Genomic DNA, 23,918 nt, shown 5'->3' with positions numbered 1-23,918 from the left:
TGACCCAACACTCTCACAAATCTTGGGAGACAGGCCAGTCCTTGCCTACAGACAGCCCCGCAACCTGAAGCAAATACTCACCAGCAACCACATACCACACAACAGAACCACTAACCCAGGAACTTATCCTTGCAACAAAGCCCGTTGCCAATTGTGCCCACATATCTATTCAGGGGACACCATCACAGGGCCTAATAACATCAGCCACACTATCAGAGGCTCGTTCACCTGCACATCCACCAATGTGATTTATGCCATCATGTGCCAGCAATGCCCCTCTGCCATGTACATTGGTCAAACTGGACAGTCTCTACGTAAAAGAATAAATGGACACAAATCAGATGTCAAGAATTATAACATTCATAAACCAGTCGGAGAACACTTCAATCTCTCTGGTCACGCAATCACAGACATGAAGGTCGCTATCTTAAAACAAAGAAACTTCAAATCCAGACTCCAGCGAGAAACTGCTGAATTGGAATTCATTTGCAAATTGGATACTATTAATTTAGGCTTAAATAGAGACTGGGAGTGGCTAAGTCATTATGCAAGGTAGCCTATTTCCTCTTGTTTTTTCCTACCGCCCCCCCAGATGTTCTGGTTTAACTTGGTTTTAAACTTGGAGAGTGGTCAGTTTGGATGAGCTATTACCAGCAGGAGAGTGAGTCTGTGTGTGTATGGGGGTGGGTTTTTGGAGGGGGGTGAGGGAGTGAGAGAACCTGGATTTGTGCAGGAAATGGCCTAACTTCATTATCATGCACATTGTGTAAAGAGTTGTCACTTTGGATGGGCTATCACCAGCAGGAGAGTGAATTTGTGTGGGGGGGTGCAGGGTGAGAAAACCTGGATTTGTGCTGGAAATGGCCTAACCTGATGCTCACTTTAGATAAGCTATTACCAGCAGGACAGTGGGGTGGGAGGAGGTATTGTTTCATATTCTCTGTGTATATATAAAGTCTGCTGCAGTTTCCACGGTATGCATCTGATGAAGTGAGCTGTAGCTCACGAAAGCTCATGCTCAAATAAATTGGTTAGTCTCTAAGGTGCCACAAGGACTCCTTTTCTTTTTGCGAATACAGACTAACACGGCTGTTACTCTGAAACCTGAAGTTAAATAAGTATGGTTATCACAGGATCATTAAAATGCTATTGTTATACCAGTATATTTCCCCAAGCCAACACACTTCTTCTGGAATAGGAGTGTATTTTTCCAGTTTAGCTTAAACCACTTCCAAAGCAATATAAGCTAAGTCACAAAAAGGTACCCTTCTTCCCAAACAAGAATGTCCAGGTGGCGAGTTATACCAGTATAACTGTAGCATTTTAAATTCACACCCTACCTTATAATGGTATAACTTCCCCATGGAAGCTAGTCCTGAATTCTCTCCAGAAAGCTGCTTTTGGAAAGATGGTGACTAATGTTTGATCAAGCCTTCAGTTCAAATTACAGATAGCAACAACTTCAAAATTACTTTCAATATAGTTTAGTTTGACCAAACTGAATCTAATTTTAGATTGTGCCTCTCAGCTTTACTTCATTTCAAGAGATGTAATTAATTTCTGTCCCAAGTTTCCCATAGTCCACACAAATTCAATATCCCCTCTGTTTTATTATTGACAAGAATCATGAAACTGAGGCTATAGAAAGTCATCCACACCAAGAGAATTGTTCCCATCGTATTTTAATTTTCCTGCATGAATAATTTGTGCACATCCCTCATTTTGGGTCTTTGCCACACATGACGTTCCACATCTGGCCTTTGGCAGATTGAGTGGTATGGTCTAGGCTTATCCATATAGTCATGTAGGGCACTGTTTCTCAACTTTTTCAGGTTGTTGACCCCTTATTCAAAGTCCGAAGTTTTCACAAACCTGTTATACTTACTAAAAATGTATTCGTGGTAACAATGATAAGCCTTTGTAATTTATTTCTGTGTGTTTTGAGAGGTTGACAGAGAATACTTGACCTTGAGGGTTAAGGGTGTGTGGAGAGTGTGATAAAATTTTCAACACCTCACTCCCCCGTGCTTAATTGCCTTTAATTAACCCTGGGGGATCATGACCCACCAGCTGAGAAACTTTCATTTAGAAAATAGAAAGGATTTAGGGCACCTTTATAAACATGTTTAATAGCATGTCTGTAAAACGCCAGGCATATCTATGGTGGTGTAAAATTAATAACTAGTGTGTGTCCCAGTTCAGGGCAACTGCACCTGTATTCCCCCTCTTTGGTCCAGCAAGGACACCCACTCTAGGCTCCCGGCTCCTCAGCCGTCACATCTCTTGGGTGGAGATGCATATCTCTCTCCTTCCTGATGGGTATTTCCAGTCTGCGCAGCTCCCTGCCTACACCATGATATCCCTAGCAAATGACAGGCTACCTAAACAAACTTACTTTGCTTCTCTCCTCAGAGACTGCAAAAAGTGTGATTGCCACCAGTTATAAGTTACCATGCCGCTCCTCCTAAGCAAGCACATTTATTCTTAAGATAAAAGCATTACAGATAAAACATTAAAAACAATAAAAGAATTTACACACCTGCTAATAAGATTACCAGAGATCACCCTTAATCCGAACAAGGGTTTTGGTCGATGATCAGTCTATCAAAACCCACCCAGGCTTTTTCCCTATCGTCACCAGTCCATAAGAGCTTTTGTTCAGGATTCGCTTTCTCAGTCTTATGGGGCCTTAGTAGGCTAAAGTCCTGCCAACCCTTTCCTCAGCATTGGGGCTCCCATTGGACCAGATGTCCTGCCTGTTTGCTATATCAGAAAGCAAGCCCCGAGTCAGATCAAATTCAGGCTATTTAACCAAAAATCCTTTCTTTGTCTGTTGGTCCAGTTTGAAATACTGTATGTGAGCCTCTCTCCAGTTGGTAGTAGCTCTCTGGAGCTGTTACAAGCTGAATTAATTTGCCTAAACACCACCACCCTGTTCTGAGTTCCTGTAAGGCTGAGGGCCCTCTCTCCCATGGAATACATAAATCCCTCAAGAGTACAAAAACATTTGCATTATTAATACAATGAACTAAAATACTTACATTAATTCAATGAGGTTTAACTTAACTCAATAAGTCATGTGGATATTGTCATATATGGGCATCTTTATACATATGTTGCATAGTATGGCTGAAAACACCAGGAATACCTATGGTGCAGTAAAAATGACAATTAGTGTGTCTCTAGCTAGAACAATGTATTACGACTAGATTCAAGAAGATACCCCAGGTCCTGATCCAAAGCCCATTGGAGTCAGGAGGAAGACTCCTGCTGAGCTTTCGCTCAAGTGTGGAAGCAGGAGTCTAAGTCTTAAAACACTGCATCGGCGCAGCTGCACCCATGCAAGTGCGCTGCTGTAGCACTTCAGCGAAGATGCTACTATGCCAGCAGGAGAGCTTCTCCTTTTGGTGTAGTTAATCCACCTCCACAAGAGGTGGTAGCCATGTCGATGGGAGAAGCCCTCCCGTCAACGTAGCGCTGTCTACACCAGGGGTTAGGTCAGTCTAACCGCATCACTCGGGGGGGGTGGATTTTTCGCACCCCTGACCAATGTAGTTACACTGATATAAGTTTGTATGTAGACCTGGCCTAAAACCAGTGGTGCAAGTAGAATTTGTTTCTTACTGGTACGCTGCACCACCTAAAGTGGGCGGGGTGGGCATGGGACCTCATCACGGGACGCCTCACATGACTCCTCATCTGAACGCATCCCGCTCCTAGCCCAGGCCCCCGCGCTTTCCCCCTTCCTGCCCCATGATCCATCCCACGTTACCTGGGGGGTGGGGGCGGCTCTGTCCTCCTTCCGCTGAGCTGGAGACTTCTGAACCGCAGGGTTCTCCGGAACAGCAACGGTTAAAGGAACAGAACGTGGGGCCGCCGGGAAGCCTCACGCCAACAGCTCCTCCGGCGCAGCTGTACCACCCCTAGCCCCGCCCCCAGCCCTGTCCTCTGGCGGGACGGCCTACAGACCCCAGACAGGAGATGCTAGACACAGCTGTGTGGAAGGACTGGGAGCAGTACAGCCGTGCGGGAGGAGCTGCCGGTGTGGGGCCGCCTGGTGGCCTCATGTTTTGCTCCTCCTGTGTCTTTCCGGTATGGCATAGCAGCTATAAATATCTTACTGGTATGGCATACTGGACCATATCGCCTTACTTGCACCACTGCTTCAAACAGACTTAAACTCATCAAAGGCAGCAAAGACTGAAGACCCATCCTACAGTCAACATCAGATTGTAAAATGGCTCAGACTGAAGCCACGCTTCATTGGCAAGTTTGTTTATTGATAATTTATTGAAGATTTTTAGGAAGTAATCATTTTGGCAGGACATACTTGAAGAAGACATTTGGGCTCATTCTCATCCCATTATTCACCTGTATGACCTCATTGATTAGCATAGAGTTACTCCTGATTTACACCAGTGTAAGTGAGAGGAGAATCAGACCTGGTGGGTTTGTTTTTTTTTTTGTCCTCCCCAGTACCGTGGGGCAGTGGCAATTTTTTAATTCAACTATAAAAGAATTGACCTATCTACTAAGAAATTGATTTACTGAAAATACTAAAACCTTTAGACTACATACAGAAGCCATCACAATCTATTTTCAGCTAAGTCAATTGCAGCTTGCTTAATGGCTTTGTGATTGCTTTCTCTTTATTTTTGATCTTTGATGCAAGACAACTATGGGGGAGCGGGGAAAAGCCACATTCTTAGATTTTCAGCCAACAGGGTGGCTCCCTCTCCCTTTTCATCTCCTATTTATTCCCCCATCAAACAAATGAACAAAAAATACCCAGATACTTGAGGGACATGAAAAGCAATGTGTAGGAGTTGCTGAGGGAAGACAGACATTTTTTTTTTTCAAGAAAGCAGAGGGTACTTCTCATTGTTTGCTCCTTCTCAACAGAAAGGAATGATCAGTTTAAATAAAGCCAGGTTAACCATATAATTAATTTCTCCCTCTAAATCTGTGTCATCCTCACATCCGATCAGAGGAGGAGAGGGATGCAAGGCCCTGACTCTGCAGTTACCTTTCTGTTTTATTTTCCCATAGGTTACTGTGACAACATTGCTTGCTTCCATGGATCCACAACCATGCTCTTTGTAAAGCTTTACTTTTTTAAAGTCAGAAGCAGCTTTCAATAAAGCAATCTATGCTTCATGCAAAGCCAACAAAACCCCTCACCCATCAAATGCACCGACACCTAACCTATCAAAATCCTGCTTGAGTTATGTGTTGCTGGATGATAATTTTGAAACCATGGTTTGCTGTGGCAAGCATTTAATAGTGACAGAGTGTGAATTTTAATATACTTTTTCAGTCAGTCATTTTTGAACAGCTGATTTTGGTAGAAGTGGGTTAATGGACATAGATATTTCCAAATTAGATCAGAGCAATGGTCCATCTACTCCAGTATCCTGTCTCCAGAGATAGGTGCAATACATCCTGTCATGTTGTAGGCAGTTGTGGAATAACCTGTCCCAGAGAAAGTTTCTTCCAGTCCCCAATGATGGCTTCTGATCTGATGCATAAGAGATTTTAACTCTTTCAAAACTCCTGATTTAAAAAAAAAATATTCTGCATATCTTTGTTACCCATATAAATGTCCAGTCCTCCTCTGACTTCTGTTAACTCTTGGCCTTGGTAATAACTTGTGGCAATGAGTTCCAAAGGCAAATCATGGATTATGTAAACAACCATTTCCTTTTATCACTTTTAAATTTGCTTCTTTCAGTTCCGTGACGGGTTGGATCACAGAAACCCCTTTGGGGCTGCCAACTGATGTGCCAAGACTACTTCTGCCCCTGCTTTCCCTGCCAGCTTGGGACTCCAGAGCCCTGCCTGGTTGTGCCAGACACGCTTGTTGGCCACAAACACAGACCCAGGTCTGAACCACGTCCCACAAACTGCAAGCTTAACTGAAAGCAGCTTAAGAAGTGTTCCTGTCTTTAGCACTCAGATGCCCAACTCCCAGTGGGGTCCAAACCCCCAATAAATCCATTTTACCCTGTATAAAGTTTATACAGGGTAAACTCATGAATTCTTCTCCCTCTATAACACTGATAGAGAGATATGCACAGCTGTTTGCCCCCTCCCGCCCGGTATTAATACATACTCTGGGTTAAATAATAAGTAAAAAGTGATTTTATTAAATACAGAAAGTAAGATTTAAGTGGTTCCAAGTAGTAAGAGACTGAACAAAGTGAATTACCAAACAAAATAAAATAGACCACTCAAGTCTATGCCTAATACAGTAAGAAAACTGAATACAGATAAAACCTCACTCTCAGAGGTGTTCCAGTAAGCTTCCTTTTACAGACTAGTCTCCTTCTAGTCTGGGTCCAGCAATCACTCACACCCTCTGTAGTTACTGTCGTTTGTTCCAGTTTCTTTCAGGTATCCTTGGGGATGGAGAGGCTATCTCTTAAGCCAGCTGAAGACAAAATGGAGGGGTCTCCCAGGGGTTTAAATAGATTTTCTCTTGTTGGTGGATACCCCTCCCTCCCCCTGTGTAGAATCCCAGCTACAAGATGGAGTTTTGGAGTCACACAGGTAAGTTACATGTCCAAGTATGACTCAGAACTTACAGGTAGCAGCCATGGTTCACATGCTAGCTTGAATGTGCTCAAGTAGATGTCTTATGTGGATTGGAGCCTTCCAAGATCCATTGTCTGTTAAGTGTTTCTTGATTGGGCACTTAACTTGCAAATTCCTTTCTAAAGAAGCTGCCCAAATGCCTTACTAAGGCTATTTAAAATCAAACCAGTATACTGCTGATATTCATAACTTTGAATACAAAAATGATACATGCATACAAATAGGATGAATAGATTCAGTAGATCGTAACCTTTACAGAGATATGTTACATGGCATATGTAACACAAAATATATTCCAGTTATGTCATATATACATTCATAAACATATATCCACAAAGCCTTATGGGGCGCAACATCACAAGTTCCAATAAAAGTCCCCTTTTTTTCTTTTGTTATAACAATCTAGATAGTGTAAATAACTGTCTAGTGATTAAACTTGCACAGGGCCTGTCTGCATTATGCTTTGTTCTATTATTATTTGCTCCCATCAGTGCTCACAATGTGCGAGGTGCCGTGCAGATGAGAATAGCCCTTGCCCTGAAGAGCTCTCATTCTAAAATGCCAAGTATGCATTTTCTTATTTTAAAGAGCACTGGGTTCACAGGAAAGTGTCTGCCAACCTCCCCCACCATATTTCATTATGTATTGTCCAGTTAAACTACTGCAGCTGATTATACCATGATTACAGTCACGAGACACAGGATGGAGCCAGTTAATCCTTGTTTTTGTTCAATTGACTCAAACTATTAATGGCCTGGTTTTCCGAGTTGCTGAGAGCACCAAGCTCCATTAGAAGTCAGTGATAGCTGTCAGTGCTCAGCCCCTCTGAAAATCATTCCCCAAATACCTTGATTTTGTTTTTTGGGTTCACTTATGCGGAGCCATCTCTTTCTTGCTATGACTCAGAAGCTGAAGTTTTCCACTTCCAACTGAGAGTGCGGATTGCTTGTTCTGCTGTTGACCCAGTTTGGATCATTTTCTTACTAATGACTCATTTATCACCATCCAAAGCCCAGTACAGTGAATCGTTTAAACCTGTGCTTTAAATGCTTTGCTGAACAGAGATGGACTTAAGCATATGCATTTTGCTGGGTCAAGGCCTCATGTTGGAGCGTTCAAGTCAAATAATTCCCCCCACTGAGATATATTGACCCAACTGAAAATGGTGCTTCCCCATTTTATAGCATTTTGAAACATAAGCAGAATCAGACAAAGACAGTATGTTATTCCCGACTGAGTCTGACTTTGCACTACCATATATCTTCCATGGACTAGGTCATGCTGACACAAGCCACTCCTGGTTGAGTCTGGCTCTGCATTACAAAAACTCCTTAAACTGTAGCAAAAGATTTATTTCTAATCAGTGAACCATAGGATTGCTTCAATCTTCCAAGGGGCTCTTCTTTCAAATGTCTGTTCATTTTGAAAACTAATGCAGAAGAAACAAACGTTATTAGGGATTATTTTTTCTCCATAACAATATAGATTGCTCTTAGATGCCAGAGAGAGCCTCATGCTGCTTTGTCACAAAGCTGTAAATCCAGGATAAATTCCACTAAAGTCAAGGCAGCTACTCATGGTGTAAGGTGCCAGGAAGTGAATGTGTAACTCAGTGGATGAAACTAATCCATGTATAGAGAGCCAGCACAAGACCCATGCACCATGCAGATACTAGTGAAATTTGTTTTTTGAAACTTTAGTAGTATGTAATGCACCTTCTGCTGGCTTTCTTCAGAGGGTGAATTTCACTCAGTGGCAATAAATTTGCCATCTTCTAGCCTGGAGGCCTTGTCTACACTTAACTTTTGCTAGAGTTAAAGCAGCACACACCTCTCCCCCCAAAGCAGTGGTCTGCCACCTGAGGCAAAAAAAGTTTTCAGTGTCCCCTGAGCAGCCAAGCATGCCCCCGCTCCAAAATCAAATCTAAACAGCAAAGCAATGTGGTGCCTTCCCCAGATATTGATTTGGTGCCCAGGGCAACCACCCTGATCACCCACCCCTAAGACTGGTCCTGCTCTCCAAATGGTGATGAAGTTATACCTGTATAAAAGTGCTGAGACTGGTATAACTGTGTCTACACAAGGGCTTTTACCGACACAACTATGTTGGTGAAAAATCACACCCATTTAGGCCAGGCCTTAGTTTTTAGAAAAGTCCTCACCAAAAAAGTCCTCAGTGTTTCTATATTGGGTGTATTCTTTAAATGGCATCAGATGGATACTTTTGAGGGAACAGATTCTGCAATTTGCTAAGCACGCCTGCCTGATAACAGTTTGCTCTGCCTGATAACAAATGATTTGTTTTACTTGCTGCTGCTACACTCCCAAGAAGATATTCCCATTAAATCTGTAATGGGCAATAAGAACTTGTAGCTCCAGGACAAGATTTCTGCACCTTATTACTACAGCAGTAAGGTGAAAAGAAAGAGTCCTTAAAGATGCAGAACAGAGCTTTGGGGTTTTTTTTTTAGCCATCATTAAAAACATATTTGTCAGCTTCTGCAGAAACTAATGAACAGAAACATAATGATGTGTTAACAGCTTGAGATCCTCTCTTTTTCCAGAGAAAGTCTTTAGTCTAATGTGGTTCATTCACCTTGATATGGCAATGTACAGGATGTTAGCTCTTTGAGGGCTTAAAGCACGACCCCAAAATTGTATGCATATAGACTCTCATTTACATCATTAAAGAAAACGCCATTAGAAACAACTGCAAGCCTAGAAGGAAAAAAAGCCAGAAAATTCCCGTTGAACTTCTATGATACTTGGGCCAGTTGAGCGAGGCCCAAGCATTGTAGAAGTTTCTAAAAAGGAAAGAGTTGCATGCATGATGGGCAAAAGTCACCTCTGTGCAGAGTTAAGAGCCCTGTGCAACACTTAAAAGTTCCATTTAAAACCTTAAGGGCTTAAATGATGCATAGACCTTGCTCTAACCCTCTCGAAAGAATTTCAGCTGATACAGTTGCAGAATCAAAACAAGAGAAGATAGTTTAGAGCTGAGGCACTTGCTTTAGTTCTACCTATCCTAGCTATTAGTCTATGCGCATTATTTAAGGGATAACATTCATAATGGAGGTATATCCAGGAAAATGAGTAGCTTTTACAGGTAACAAAATGCCATCGTGTACCAGTGTGGAGCCATTTGTTCTGAATATATTCAGATACCAGGAGAATTGTTTCTCCTGTATGACAAGAAACAAAGCTGACTCAGGAAAAGCAGAGTTCAAAGCAATCTTTTTTCTCTCCTTGTGTGGGTGTTGGAAGTGTTACCAGAGTGCTATATAAAAGAGGGAGATGTGAATATGTGTAGAGTTCCCACCAAAAGCATTCTCTACTTAAATAAGAATAAGTAGCACTGTTCACAAATTAATAGGGTCAAAAAAGTTGTTCTTATGTTTTCCTGAGTCCAGCTCTTCACAGAAGTGTTTGCAATGATTTGTGGAACTCCTAAAACAGAAGGAAGTGAAGGTATGCAAGGTTCTTGAAACTACTGATTGCAACAGTGTGTGTAGTCATATAGGTATCAAATCATACCACAAACTAGAGAGAAAAATAATGTATACAATAAAGGGAGAGGGAAAACATTTACATGCTCTGAGAACCTATTATCCCTTTATCAATTAATAGTGATAGTATTAAGGCAATCTGTACTTCAGGCATTTTTCATCTTCAAAGTGTTTTACAAAAATAAATTAACATTCATGCTCACAACCCCCTCTGAGGTAAGCAGTTAAATATTATAATCACTGTTCAGAGAGAAGAGGAAACAAAGTCAGAAATGATGAGAGTTTCCCATGAATATTCCATATCAAAATCTGGATTAGCATTTGGGAGTTCTTGGATCCCAGCCCCATGCTTACACCTAGTTAAAAGTTCGCAGGCCAAGCCCCTTGGAGACCATGAAAAGAGAGGATAAGGAGGGAATGTCACTGATTTTGGTTTCCCTGTACAAATAAATATCTGATGTCCTGTACTATTGCCTCCTTGGCAAGAGCCTAGATGACTAATTGTTTAAAGGCCCAGCTAAAATGCTAGAGGGGATTCAAGAGAATGGCCTGTGTAGAATAGAGGTGGTTTGGATACATGCAGTGCACTTAGATGTTCAAGTTATTTCTTGATTGTAGCTGTTTTTTTCCTCTGTGCCTTACACATTTCACAGATTTCAAACTGTTCTGTATTCTTGTAATACCAATATATATACCTATTAAAACCAGGATCCAGGATTAATGTGGAACAGCCACTTTTGTCTAAATAAATAAATAAATTAGATTTTGCCTGCATTAATCTAAGCAGCCGCGGGTTATTTTTAATGGGTTTTGGTTAGGACTCACTATGAAAATATTTTTGTGGATAACTTTGCAGGATAGAACTATAGTGGTTGCTACAAAAAAGCCAATATCTATCCACGGTTACCACCTTTGTTTCTCTGTATTTAGATTAGGAAATAGCTGCAGTCTCTCAGATGCTGCCATAATGGTACAGTCTGCTAATGTGCTACAAAAGCCTTTCACCTATAGGTCACTGCAGCTCAGGTCAGTAGTGACCCAGAGTCATGTCAGCTGTTGTCCTATGGAAATGAGTCCCTGGTTTCAGCCCTGGTCCCAAGGAACAGGGGTCCATGTCACCAACCACCATCACAGTTTGGATCCCACATTATCAGTCTTATCAAGAAAGCTGCAATATAGCACTTTTCATTAGCAGCTCTCAACGCACTTTACTACGGTCAGTATCATTATACTTATTTTACATATGGGGACACTGAAAGGTGAAGTGACTTGGCACAGCTCACCCAGCAGGCCCATGGCAGAGCTGGGAATGGACTCCAGGTCTCCTGAGCCCCAGTCCAATGCTCTGTTCACTAGGCTATATTTGAATGGGGCATGGAGATTGAGCTTCTCTCACCTGCTAGGAGGTGTCCTTCCAAAACAGAGTTAAGGTATATTGCTAGGAGTCTGTGATGGGCAGCGAGGCCCCACACCAGCAGAGAAAGGGTTACAGAGAGCCTAGGGGCCCAGAAAGCCCTCCCCCCTATACCTGCAGCTAGTGCGGAGCCTGGAGGGGGAATAAAAGGAGACAGCCTGGCTCAGATCTGGGCTGACTGGCCAGGAAGGAGGATGGAGCTCTGCTTCTCTGCCTGAAGGGAGCTTTGTTTGCAGAGTTGCAGAGAAATGAGTCTGCTAGCTGGAGCAGTCACTGGGGAGGAACAGTTAGATCCCAAGAAACAAGCACTGCATGAGTTAGACACTGTTTGGGAACCAAGTTCAAAGGAAAGGGCAGGAATGCCCTGGGAGAGTGGGGAATGGTTCATTATGGTTAGGTTTGTTGAGCCCCTCTACCCTACGTAGAAGGGACAATTAGCTGGCAGTGGCAGGCCAGAGCCAGCCTCAGTGGACACTGGAGATAGAGACTTCTCCCCACCAAGGGAGACGAGCTGCCATGTTGGGGTGCCTGGATGGTCCACCATTATTCCAGCCAGGCCGCTATGATACATGTCTGTCTGGCAAAAACTAGAGTGTGCCTTTCTAAAGCTATCAGTCCAGTTCCTTTCATCAGTACTGAAAAATTCACTGAAGAAACGCATTTGTTACTAGTGAACTCCTCTTTAATTTCATACGGAAGGGCCTGACTCCAGCCCTCTGCCCCGCTGTGATTTTATAGTTGTTATTGTCAGCACGTACAGTCTCAGATCCAAAGCCCAGCGTGGTCAAATTTATAGCTGAAGTACCTTGCTGCTGGGAGGTCTGCCGCTCTGTAGTTAGGAGGGTAGGAAAAACTGTCCATGACTAACAGTCTACACTGGGTGGGGCGGGGAATCGAACTAAGTTACATGAATAATGTAGCTGAAGTCGACACATTTAGATCGACTTACCGTAATGAGTCGACTGCTGCTGCTCCCCCATTGACTCTTGCAGCAGTGGAGTACAGGAGTCGACGGGAGAGCGCTCGGGGATCCATTATTGCCTGGTGGGTAGTGAAGACATACCCTAAGTGTACCTTCCTACTGCATGTCCCAGTTAAGCAGGTGATGAGGCTGATACAGTTTTCCTCTTTATAAAGGGACCAGATGTTGCTCTCATTAAACTTAATGGCAGAACTCCCATTGACTTCAGAGAAAGCAAGATCTGGCCAATAATGAGGGCTGAATTATCTTGAGGGCAGCTCTATTGTCTTTGCTTGATGCAGGCTTCCTACTTGGATTACAAGAAAAGCACCGATAGGCTACTGGAAAATTTATGCAAATACATATGTGCTGGAACTAGGTCTGTGGGGTGTGCGGCCACACACCCCTGGCTTGAAGTGGATTCCATTATATACAGGGTTTACAGTTTGGTTCAATGGCTCTCAGCACCCTCACTATAAAAACTGTTCCAGCACCCCAGTGCAGATAGCCAAACTAAAGTGAGTTGCGGTAGGTAACTATGTAACCCTATTGCATTTGTTCCTTTGTGGGCCTGGCTCAGTCTTGCTGACTGTACCTTGACATGTCTACTTCTGAGGGTATCCTGCACCAAAAAAATAAAAATATTGTGCCAAAGAAATAAAAATTCTGCACACAATATTTTAAAATTCTGCAAAATTCTGCAATTTTTATTTGTCAAATAAATGTGGAGGCTCCAGCATGGCAGTGGGGAGCACAGGCCACTAGCTACACAGAGGTGGGAGATCACTGTGCAGCTACTGCCCTGAGACACAGACTCAACGGTGAGGCTGCACCCAACCTTTACACAGTGCAAGGACCGGCCTGCCCCAGAAACACCCCAGGGGCCTGTCCTTCCATGCCAGGTGCACCAGATGTGGGCAGGCAGACTCAGCAAGGCAGGATCCAAGTGTGGAGGGGCTCAGTGTGGGGAGATCCCGGTGTGGGTTGAGAGGATTCTGTGTGGGGCAATCTGGGTGTGGGCAGCACAGTGGGGGATCTGGGTGCTGGGGGGATCTGGATGCACAGGGACTTGTTGTGGAGTTCTGGGTGCAACAGTAATTGCACTCTGCAGGGGGTCCAGGTTTAGGTGGTTGGGGCTAGGCAGGGGGTCTGGGTGTGGGGGGTTCAGTGAGGGGGTCCAGATGCTGGGTGGATGGGGGAGAAGATGCTGGGTGGATGGAGGAGCAGCTCCCTGTACATGGATCCCTCCTCCTGGAGGAGTGATGGGTGCAGGAGTTGTGTGTGGGAGTTTGCAGAGCTTCCTACAGCTGGGAGAGAAATCTGGGGGTGGGAGCCACCAGCTGGGTCTTCTCCAGTCCCACCCCTACCCCACAGTGACTTACCTCTCTGCCGGCTGCCCTGGGCACCCGAACTGCTAAGGAGAGTTGCAAGACTGCTCTTTTCAGAGTAACAGCCGTGTTAGTCTGTATTTGCAAAAAGAAAAGGAATACTTGTGGCACCTTAGAGACTAACCAATTTATTTGAGCATGAGCTTTCGTGAGTGGCTTCCCTTTGCTTCCCCTTCAGAAAGTCATTTTTCTGCAAGGAAGCAAAGAAGTCTGCGGGGGACATAAATTCTGCGCATGCACAGTCGCACAGAATTCCTCCAGGAGTACATGTCTTATAAGTTGCACTTCTCTTGTCTGTTTTTTAATTCATCTGTTTCCTCTGAGAGTAACTTAACAATCAGCAGTTTAAAAAAAGGTCATTTATTAGAAGCATAAGTGAGTCTGCATAGACATTGGAGGAATATTGTGGTAAACGTTTTCTGCATACACCGGTAAAGTATGGAATTATGTAAAATAAAGTATGCCAGTATCCTCTGTGCATTCCAATTCATTCATAAACACAGCATTGCCACATTCAAAATCGTGACATTTCTTTTTAGAATACATTTTGGTTTCATTGTGTTTTCCTTCTGGTTTTTGATCCTTCAGGCTCACATTTGTGTCATATTTGCAAGCTGTTCTCTGTAGCCACAGGAACCAGACAATTTTTTTTAAAAAAAGGAAGCTGAGGTTCTCAGATCATTCTATGTCTCTAGGAGCTGGGGCTTCCAGACAAACCCCAAATATCACGAGACTTGCAATACAATCATGAGAGTTAGCAATATTGTAAACAGAATAAAAATTTGTCATCATTTGCTTTCAAAATACTGTTTGATATTTCCTTGCACTTAGGAAAGGAAAAGAGAAGAGGCAGTATAATCCAGCTGAGAGAGCATTATGTTACCAGGTGATCCAGGATGGTCACCTTTAGCTTTCGCAACAATTCTGGTTCAATTTTCCCTGAGCACTGATGGGGGTTGTGGCGTGGTGTTTTGTTTTTGTTTTTGTTATGCATGGATGTTATTTTTTTCCCAGGGGAAAAATATAATAGTGAGATGCATTCTTTTTAGATATTAGTGGTAAGCTCCTAAAACAACCAGATTCCTTCTTTTCAGTCCAGCAAGAAATATTTGTCAATTCCATAATCATTCATGGAAGGGAGGTAGATTTACATTCTATAGCTCCATGTGTTTATGCTTAGTTGGGGAGCTGCATTTCCACTCTGGAAACTTGTTTTGCCTTTGAGACATACGATGCTATTCTTGTTTCAATCCTGCCTTATGACCCCGCAATAAAGCAACCAGTCGGTGTAATCTCACGTGTTTTATGGCACAATAGAATAAAAGAGAGGCTGTGACAAGGTGAGATGAACAAGCTTGTACAGCTTTGCTGAATGTCAAGTAAGCCACTCTTATGGTACTTTAAGACTGCGCACAATGATGGGGTAGAGGCTTTTTGTCCTTTGTTAGTCATTTTTTTAACTGGGCAGACCTCCCCCGCCACCAAAAAAAAAGTTAGAATGATTTTCAAAATAACTTCCCAAAGTGTCATAGCTCCAAAAATGGTTTCTCCAACCCACCTGAACTTTCCAAACAATTTCTTCTCTGGGGAGAAAGTATCCAGGAGAAAGGCTATTTAGAAACAAGCTACTGTTTTTGAAAGCTGGGGGTTGGAAGGTGTCAATATCAGGCATCCAGTGGAATGCAAGAATTGCTAAATCCGATGATATCAATGATCTACCTAGTTCCCAGGATCCTGATTCAGAAAGCAACAAGTAGCAAATGCAAGAAATCCCATAGCGGAAAGTTATAGAATAACCAGTTGTTCTGAGTCCCAGTCCAGTGCTTTATCCATTAGGCAACACTGCCTCCATGTAAAGTATCATAGCTGTAACTGATGAGTGGCAGATGTTGTATATACTGTGCCATAATGTCCAACATATACTGTCCCTCACCCAAAGTCACAATTTGCTTAAAATCTCCACTGATCAAAAGAACGACCATTGAGATATTTGTCTTTTCCTCTTTGCTTTTCTGGTAGAACTGAAAGCTAATTTTTTACACGAAGACAAACTGTTATTTTCCCTAGTGAAGCTCGTGTGTTAATGTTGCTCTTTCCATACAATTCAATTTCATTTTCTTCAACTCTGTGCTAATCTAGATCTGGTTTTTTACTTCCTGTATTGAACTGAGCAGGGCAAGGATATTATGATTTGTATGTAGTTAGAAAAGCAGCAGAAGGGAATTCTAATTCATGTTGCTACTGGGGCTTTCCCAAGTCCACATTTTAGTGGCTGGGAACCTCTTTCCCCCTCGTCTTTATATCTGTGCTCATCTCAATCTGGGATTGCTTCTTTCCATTGAACTGTGTGTGCGCTCTGGCTTGCGCACATGCATGTATAAATAATCGCCAACTTTGACACTGGCTTAGTGCCCATCTCTGTCCTGTTGAAGGTAGGGAGCCACTGGCTCTCTGTATTTCTTGTATCCTGGATATTTCATCATCCATGTATCGTGATGATGATCAGCTGTGGAAGCTGGAACCTGTCATAAAGAAAACTTTGTTTTCGTGTGGTTTGGGTTGACGTTCCTCCAGTTTAGATTGTAAACTGTTTGGGAAAGGGACTCTTTCTTTGTTATAAGAAAAGGAGGACTTGTGGCACCTTAGAGACTAACAAATTTATTTGAGCATAAGCTTTTGTGAGCTACAGCTCACTGTAGCTCACGAAAGCTTATGGTCAAATAAATTTGTTAGTCTCTAAGGTGCCACAAGTCCTCCTTTTCTTTTTGCGGCTGCTACTCTGAAACCTTTCTTTGTTATGTTTGTACAGAGCATTGAATGGGGGTGGGGGAGGCTGTATCATCTAGGCACTATTGCAGTAGGGGCAAATAATAATTATAATTATACAGAACAAGCACAGCCAGTGAACGGTTAGAGATCAGAGTTCCATGTCTCACACGGTGGTTGATGTTCTTTATTTTAATGCTGATGTCGAGGTATTTAGTTTGCATGTTGTTTTCCATTGGTTCCAAGTCGTTTTGCCAAGGCTTTTTCTGTTTGTGGCTTTTACATTTTGCTCAGTCTCCTGCAAATTTGCTTGATCATTAAACTCTTGTTGGACCTGACTCTCCTCTCGTGTAGTTCTTTACCCAACACGTTGTACGTGTTGATCTCAAAGCACTTTACAAAGGAGATAATATGATTTATCCTCATCTTACAAAAGAAGAAATGGAGGCATGGAGAGATGAAATGACTTTTCCAAGGTGTCACAGCAGGCCAGCACTGGAGCAGGGAATAGAAGAACCCAGGTTTCATAGAATCATCATTTTTAAGACCAGAAAGGAACAAAAGACCATGATGATCATCTAGTCCTGAGCTGAATCTTGGGCCGGTGTTTTATCCACTGTTCTGTGCTGCTTCTTGGATGTAAACTGAGTAACTACAGGGAAGACAATGGAATCTCACAAGCATGAAACTGGTGTCAGAGGAGAATCAAGCTCATAAACTGAATCTTTTTTATTATTCTCCATCTATATTCTCCATGGTTTTACAAGCTTATTTTGAGTCACCTTCTTAGTCCTTTCCTCAATGAAAATAAGTCCCAAACCCAGCTTCTCCTGATAGCTGAAGGCCCAGATTTTTAATGGTATTTCGGTTCTGCTGCACTTGGGGCAGCAACATTCCACGGACTGTTGAAGGAACTGATACTCCTAAGGGCCTAAATCCCTTCTGAAAATGCGTCTTAGGTCTTAAATCAGTTAGACGTGGCAACGCTGAGTGCGGCAATGCCTAAATACCTTTCAAAAAATCTGGCCTTGCAATCATTGGCCCCTAGGATTTTCTGTAGGAGTCTGCACTGCCTGCCTTTTTGTCATGGCAAGCACCATTCCCTGACTGTGAGCTTGCTTGTTCTTCCATCTTTGACAAAGAAACTCCTTTCCCAAGGCAATACAGTGATTTGGAAGGCCAAGGCTTTTCCCAGTTCCTTAATCTGAGTTACCTTCCTCCTTATATAAAATGGGATTCCTTCCTACGTTGCACCCTTCTGTGTTACCCCATTCAGCACTTGCCCTGTGACTTATAGGGAAGATTTCCTTTTAAGTTGCAATGCAGCTTCATAACCAAGGGATAATAAGGAGTTATGTAGACTACACCCTTTCCCTTCACATATCTCCCAAGGCATAGAGTCCCAGTGTCATTCCTGAACTGAACTTTCCCATGCAGGTGTTTATTGACCTACCTGCTGAACTACAGAGCCATGCTTCTGTGCTTTTGACAGTATAATCCCAGCATGGTACTTGTCTTCTTCACTCCTATTGCACACTAAAATGAGAGCTTGGAAGATATTCTTTTAATAAATGTGCCAAGATCTGCCCTCAGTACTTCCCATTTAGCCCTGGTCTACACTAGGACTTTAGGTCGAATTTAGCAGCGTTAAATCTATGTAATCCTGCACCCGTCCACATGATGAAGCCCTTTATTTCGACTTAAAGGGCTCTTAAAATCGATTTCCTTACTCCACCCCTGACAAGTGGATTAGCGCTTAAATCGGCCTTGCCTGGTCGAATTTGGGGTACTGTGGACACAATTCGACGGTATTGGCCTCCAGGAGCTATCCCAGAGTGCTCCATTGTGACTGCTCTGGACAGCACTCTCAACTCAGATGCACGATTGTTTGCCGTTGCTCTGATGCAGGGAGGGGCAACTGACGACACGGCTTACAGGGTTGGCTTACAGGGAGTTAAAATCAACAAAGGGGGTGGCTTTACATCAAGGAGTATTTCAGGCAGGACTTCACGGAGGGTTCCAATAAGAAATGGTGCACCTAAGTTATTGTTCTTATTGGAACAAGGAGGTTAGTCTGGCCTCTGATTGATACATGGCTAGATTTACCTCGCTGCACCTTCTCTGTGAGTGACTGCAGTGTGACCTAGAGGAATGAGTCCCGTAGACGGGGGGCGGGGTTTGCAAATGAGTACAAAACAAATCTGGTCTATTTCTTGTTTTGATACACTCCATCTATCTTTTACATCTTTGGCTGGCAGCAGACGGTGCAGAAGGACTGCATGCCATCCACATCTCATGGCTGCTCGGCAGAAGATGGTACAATAGGACTGCTAGCCATCCTCATCGCTTGCCTGCCCAGCAGAAGATGATGCAATAGGACTGCTAGCAATCCGTATCGCCTGCCTGCTCACCATAAGATGGTTCAATAGGACTGACTGCAGGACTAAAGAGAATGACCTGATCAAGTCACTCCAAATTTAGTCCCTGCGCCCATGTCTGCCCAGGCACTCCTGATCGACCTCACAGAGGCGACCAGGAGCACCTCGGACATGACGATGACGGCTTACCAGTCCTATTGCACTGTCTGCTGCCACAAGGCAAGGGGTTGCTGCTGCTGTGTAGCAATGCAGTACCGCGTCTGCCAGCACCCAGGAGACACACGGTGACAGTGAGCTGAGCGGGCTCCATGCTTGCCGTGGTATGGCGTCTGCACAGGTAACTCAGGAAAAAAGGCGCGAAATGATTGTCTGCCCTTGCTTTCATGGAGGGAGGGAGGGAACGGGGGCCTGATGATGTGTACCCAGAACCACCCGCGACAATGTTTTAACCCCATCAGGCATTGGGATCTCAACCCAGAATTCGAATGGGCAGCAGAGATTGCGGGAACTGTGGGATAGCTACCCACAGTGCAACGCTCCGGAAGTCGACTCTAGCCTCGGTACTGTGGAAGCACTCCGCCGAGTTAATGCACTTAATGCACTTAGAGCATTTTCTGTGGGGACACACACACTCGAATATATAAAACCGATTTCTAAAAAACCGACTTCTATAAATTAGACCTAATTTCGTAGTGTAGACATACCCTAAGAGACATTCCTTGTTTTGGTTTTTTGCTCCTAGATTTTGGCATTTGCTTTTTTGCCAGCCCACGTACTAAAATGATCTAAATCAATCTTGACCCAAATTAATTATTCAGATTTGATTTGATTTTTTCATTTGCTGCGCCTGTCCCATTAGCCTTATCCAGAATCTTGAAAATCTTGTTTTGAGTTCCTATTTGCAAGTCATTGGAAATAAATCACAAGAAGTTGGGTTTCCAGTCTAGATTTTCAGAAGCCCACTTGAAATCGAGCACCTTTAAAGTGTCTCAAGTTGGGCCCCCCAAAAATGAGGCACCCAGAACCACTATTCACTTTTGACTCCTGCTCTTCAAGTGCGGTCTTTAATCACTAGTAGGACTTAACACAGTCTAACCCATGTAGTTTGTTATCACAAAATGTCAGCCACGTTGTTCTCCTGTTTCACTAGCATATGGGTAAGAAGTTAATATACCCAGATGGAATCCTGTTGATCAGAAACTTTAATTAGTCTGTATAAGTTTAAGTCCTCCTCCAGTGGGTAAACACTCTCTGTGACAATTAGGTACATGTTTCATTATTACTAGCTTGTCCAGATGAGGGTGCACTTCCCTCACATCTTGAGTGAGTCCTCAAAGCTAGTCTTAATATGGAAAAAAACTAAAGATGGCTTTATAAATGCATACTGTACCATTTATTAAAGGTGATTTTTTTTTTGGTTTCCAAAATTGCTAAACTCCTGCTTGGCAATAGCAGAATTCTGCAGCCAATTACGAATTTACTGTATTGCAGTTTTTTGGAAAGCAATCTCTTCATGAAAACAAGTGGGTTGCTGGTTTCTACTCGCTTGTAACTAAGAAATGTCATACCTCTGTCTAGCAAAAGCTGTGACAGAAGGACAATTTAAAAAGCACAAGCCAGCAGTTTGAAAGTAGAGCTGCGTAATGTTCTTGTTGTCATGGCAAATTGGAAGTAAAGAGTGCAACTCTTCAGATGAGAGAATGTTGCCTCTGTAGGGAACCATAAAACTGGTTATTTCTAATTTTTTTAAATGTAGCGCTGAAGCCCCCTTGAATGAAATCAGAGGTCTGAGTTGGAGTTTTTCTAACATTACTGGTGGCAAACTGGCCCTGTAGTGCAGGCCTGGATCCTCTGTTGGTACGATATTTGTACTGAGCGAACTTTGAAAACCTCCGTTGTTTTCTGGCAGACTATATACAGCTTCATTGGAAGGGCAGAAGAGGGGCCTGGTGATTAAGGCACAGGACTGGGAACAAAGAGATTTGGCATCTATTCTTGGCTCTGCTACAGATATGCTGTGCAACTTTGGGCAAGTGACCTAACCTCTCTGGGCCTCAGTTTCCTTGTTTGTAAAATAGGGATAATCAGAAGTTGAGGGTGATGTCATCAATAGCTGGTTTGAGATCTTTGGGAGGAAGTTGCTGTAGAAATGGAACACATTGGTGTGCATGCATTTACATGCAGAGTTCAGAAATAAGTGACAGGCTGGGCTTTATCACTTACTCCTTCCTCCCCTACATGCTGTGGCGACGCCAAACAGCAACGGCCGAAAACCAGCGGCCTGGGGTTGCAACGTCGGTGCCACTTCATCCGCATGCTGTGCCACTGTCCTAGCGAGGAGCAGGAAATAACAAATTAGAGGATGAAAGGCGATTTCAAAGGAGAGCTGAAGCCCCCATGAAATCAGAGGTCTGAAAGGGACAGGGAAAATCCTGGCTGTCCTTTCGCTGTGCCAGCAGCTTTCTTCCCAAGCGATTCCCGTTTGCTGGTCCCAAGCTGTTTGAAGTAAATCAACCGAAAGAACACTCCCGTTGATACAGCTGCATATATATCTGGCATGCAGCTGTTTGAGTTGGTCGTTATTAACATGACCCGTAAGATCTACATATTTCTGTAAATCTGGAATCATTTCAGGATGTCAAGGGAGAGGCAGGCAAATACTGCTCTCTGGTATTTTGTAAATCATGAGTAAATCATCCAAGTCAATGAAGTTACTCCATATTTACAATAGTATAAATGAAAGCAGAAATCATCCCAGAGAGCCTAGTGCATCACATCTCTTCTCTAACAAATCTCTGGATATTTTGCTACTGAGAACTGATGTGTACATGGGGAGGGGGTTAGATGTGGCTAGACTTATTGCGACTGTTGCTTTTTTATTTGCACGCCTAATATTAAGTATAATGCTTGACACTCCTATAGCACACCAGGGGTTTGATTCTGATCTCACTCTGGTTTGGCACCCGTGTAACACATTGGGTTCAGTGGAGATTATCTACTCCTCATTCACCCTTGTGTTTGTGAGACCAGAACTAGGCCCTACATTTTCAAAATTCTGCATAAATATTACACCACAGTTGGTTTATGAAGTTGGATTATTGATTTTCTTTTATAATTACCAGTGACACTCCCTGTCAGTCAAGTGCCAAAATGAAAAGATGTCTTGACATATATCAAAATGCCTGCATCAAAGAGAATGGCTGTTTCATTAGGCAGCTGCTAAAGTAGATTGATGGGGTTATTAACTGGATGGATTAACTTTTAATGTTAATGGTGTTGTTTAAATGCCTTGAGGTGCCTCAGCATGCTAAGGCTCTATAAAAGTTTAAGTAGCTCTTATTAACAGTCTAGAGGGCTAACAGTTTGGTACCTAGAGAAAACTGAAGAGCGCAATAGGATTCCTAAACTCCAGCTGTTTCACCCCCCAACAGATGGAGGGTGCTCAACAGTTTCTAAAAATCAGTTGTCTTCTAGGTATCTCAGATTGGGCACCCAGAATAATTAGTCATTTTAAAAAATCTTGCTCAAGATTTAAAGTTTGGAATGAAACTTCTGGGTCTCTATGTTATCTCTGGGTGAATGGCATGCATTGCCAGTCACAGGCAATCAGCTCATGAGGTTTGTCTGGATAACTTGTCTAGATGGTTATGTCCAGAGTTGCAGACTGGGGGTTGATCAAAGTCTGGTACTCAATATCCTTGCAATTTTGGAAGGCGTGCTTGGTTAGAAAGAAGTACAATATTGGTAACAAAAGATTGTGGTCTGCCAGCTAGTGGAGATGGTTAGCTACGGTCAGTTTTCACAGTGGAGAGAGGCAAACAGCAGGGTCCCCCAAGGACCTGGATCTGGACTCGGACCAATCCTATTCAACATATTCATAAATGATCTGGAAACAGTGAGATGGCAGAGTTTGCAGGCAATACAAAATTACTCAAGATAGTTAAGTCCAAGGCAGCCTGTGAAGAGTTACAAAGGGATTTCACAACACTGGGTGACTGGGCAACAAAATGACAGATGAAATTCAATGTTGATAAGTGCAAAGTAATGCCCATTGGAAAACATAATCCCAACTATATATACAAAAGGATGAAGTCCAAGTTAGCTGTTACACTCAAAAATGAGATCTTGCTGTCATTGAGCCGCTCGTTTCAGAGAATTATCCACAATGTGCAGTGGCAGTCCAAAAAGCTAAGAATGAGAATTTGGAGTCATCTTGCATAGTTCTCTGAAAACAATTGCTCAACGGGCAGAGGCGGTCAAAAACACCCAGCAGAATTTTAGGAATCATCAGGATAGGGATCGATAATGAGACAGAAAACAAGCATCATGCCACTATATAAATCCATGGTACCATGTGCACACCTGGAACACTGCGTGCATTTCTTGTCACTCCACCTCAAAAAAGATATATTGGAGTTTTTAAAAAGTGCAGAGAAGGGCAACAAAAATGATGATGGGTCTAGAACAGCTTTCATCTGACGAGAGATTCAAAAGACTGGGACTGTTCATCTTAGAAAGGAGATGCCTCATGGGGGATAAAATCATCCCTGGCTGGGATGATTTAATTGGGTATGGGTCCTGCTTTTGAGCAGGGGGTTGGACTAGATGACCTCCTGAGGTCCCTTCCAACCCTGATATTCTATGATTCTATGATATGACAGAGGAGTCTATAATCAGGAATGGTGTGGAGGGTGAAATACGAAAGTATTATTTCCCCCATCACATAACACAAGAACCAGGGGTCACCCAATTAAATTAATAGGCAGCAAGTTTAAAACAAACATAGGGAAGTACTTCATCACATAATGCACAGTCAACCTGTGGAACTCATTGTCAGGAGATGTTGTGAAGGTCAAAAGTGGGTTCAAAAAAGAACTAGATAAGTTCATGGAGGATAGGTCCATCAATGTAT

Source organism: Eretmochelys imbricata, chromosome 18 (assembly GCF_965152235.1).
Source record: "Eretmochelys imbricata isolate rEreImb1 chromosome 18, rEreImb1.hap1, whole genome shotgun sequence".
Lineage (NCBI taxonomy): Eukaryota > Metazoa > Chordata > Testudines > Cheloniidae > Eretmochelys > Eretmochelys imbricata.
The sequence above is the reverse complement of the archived record's forward strand: the minus strand, read 5'-3'. Positions refer to the sequence as shown.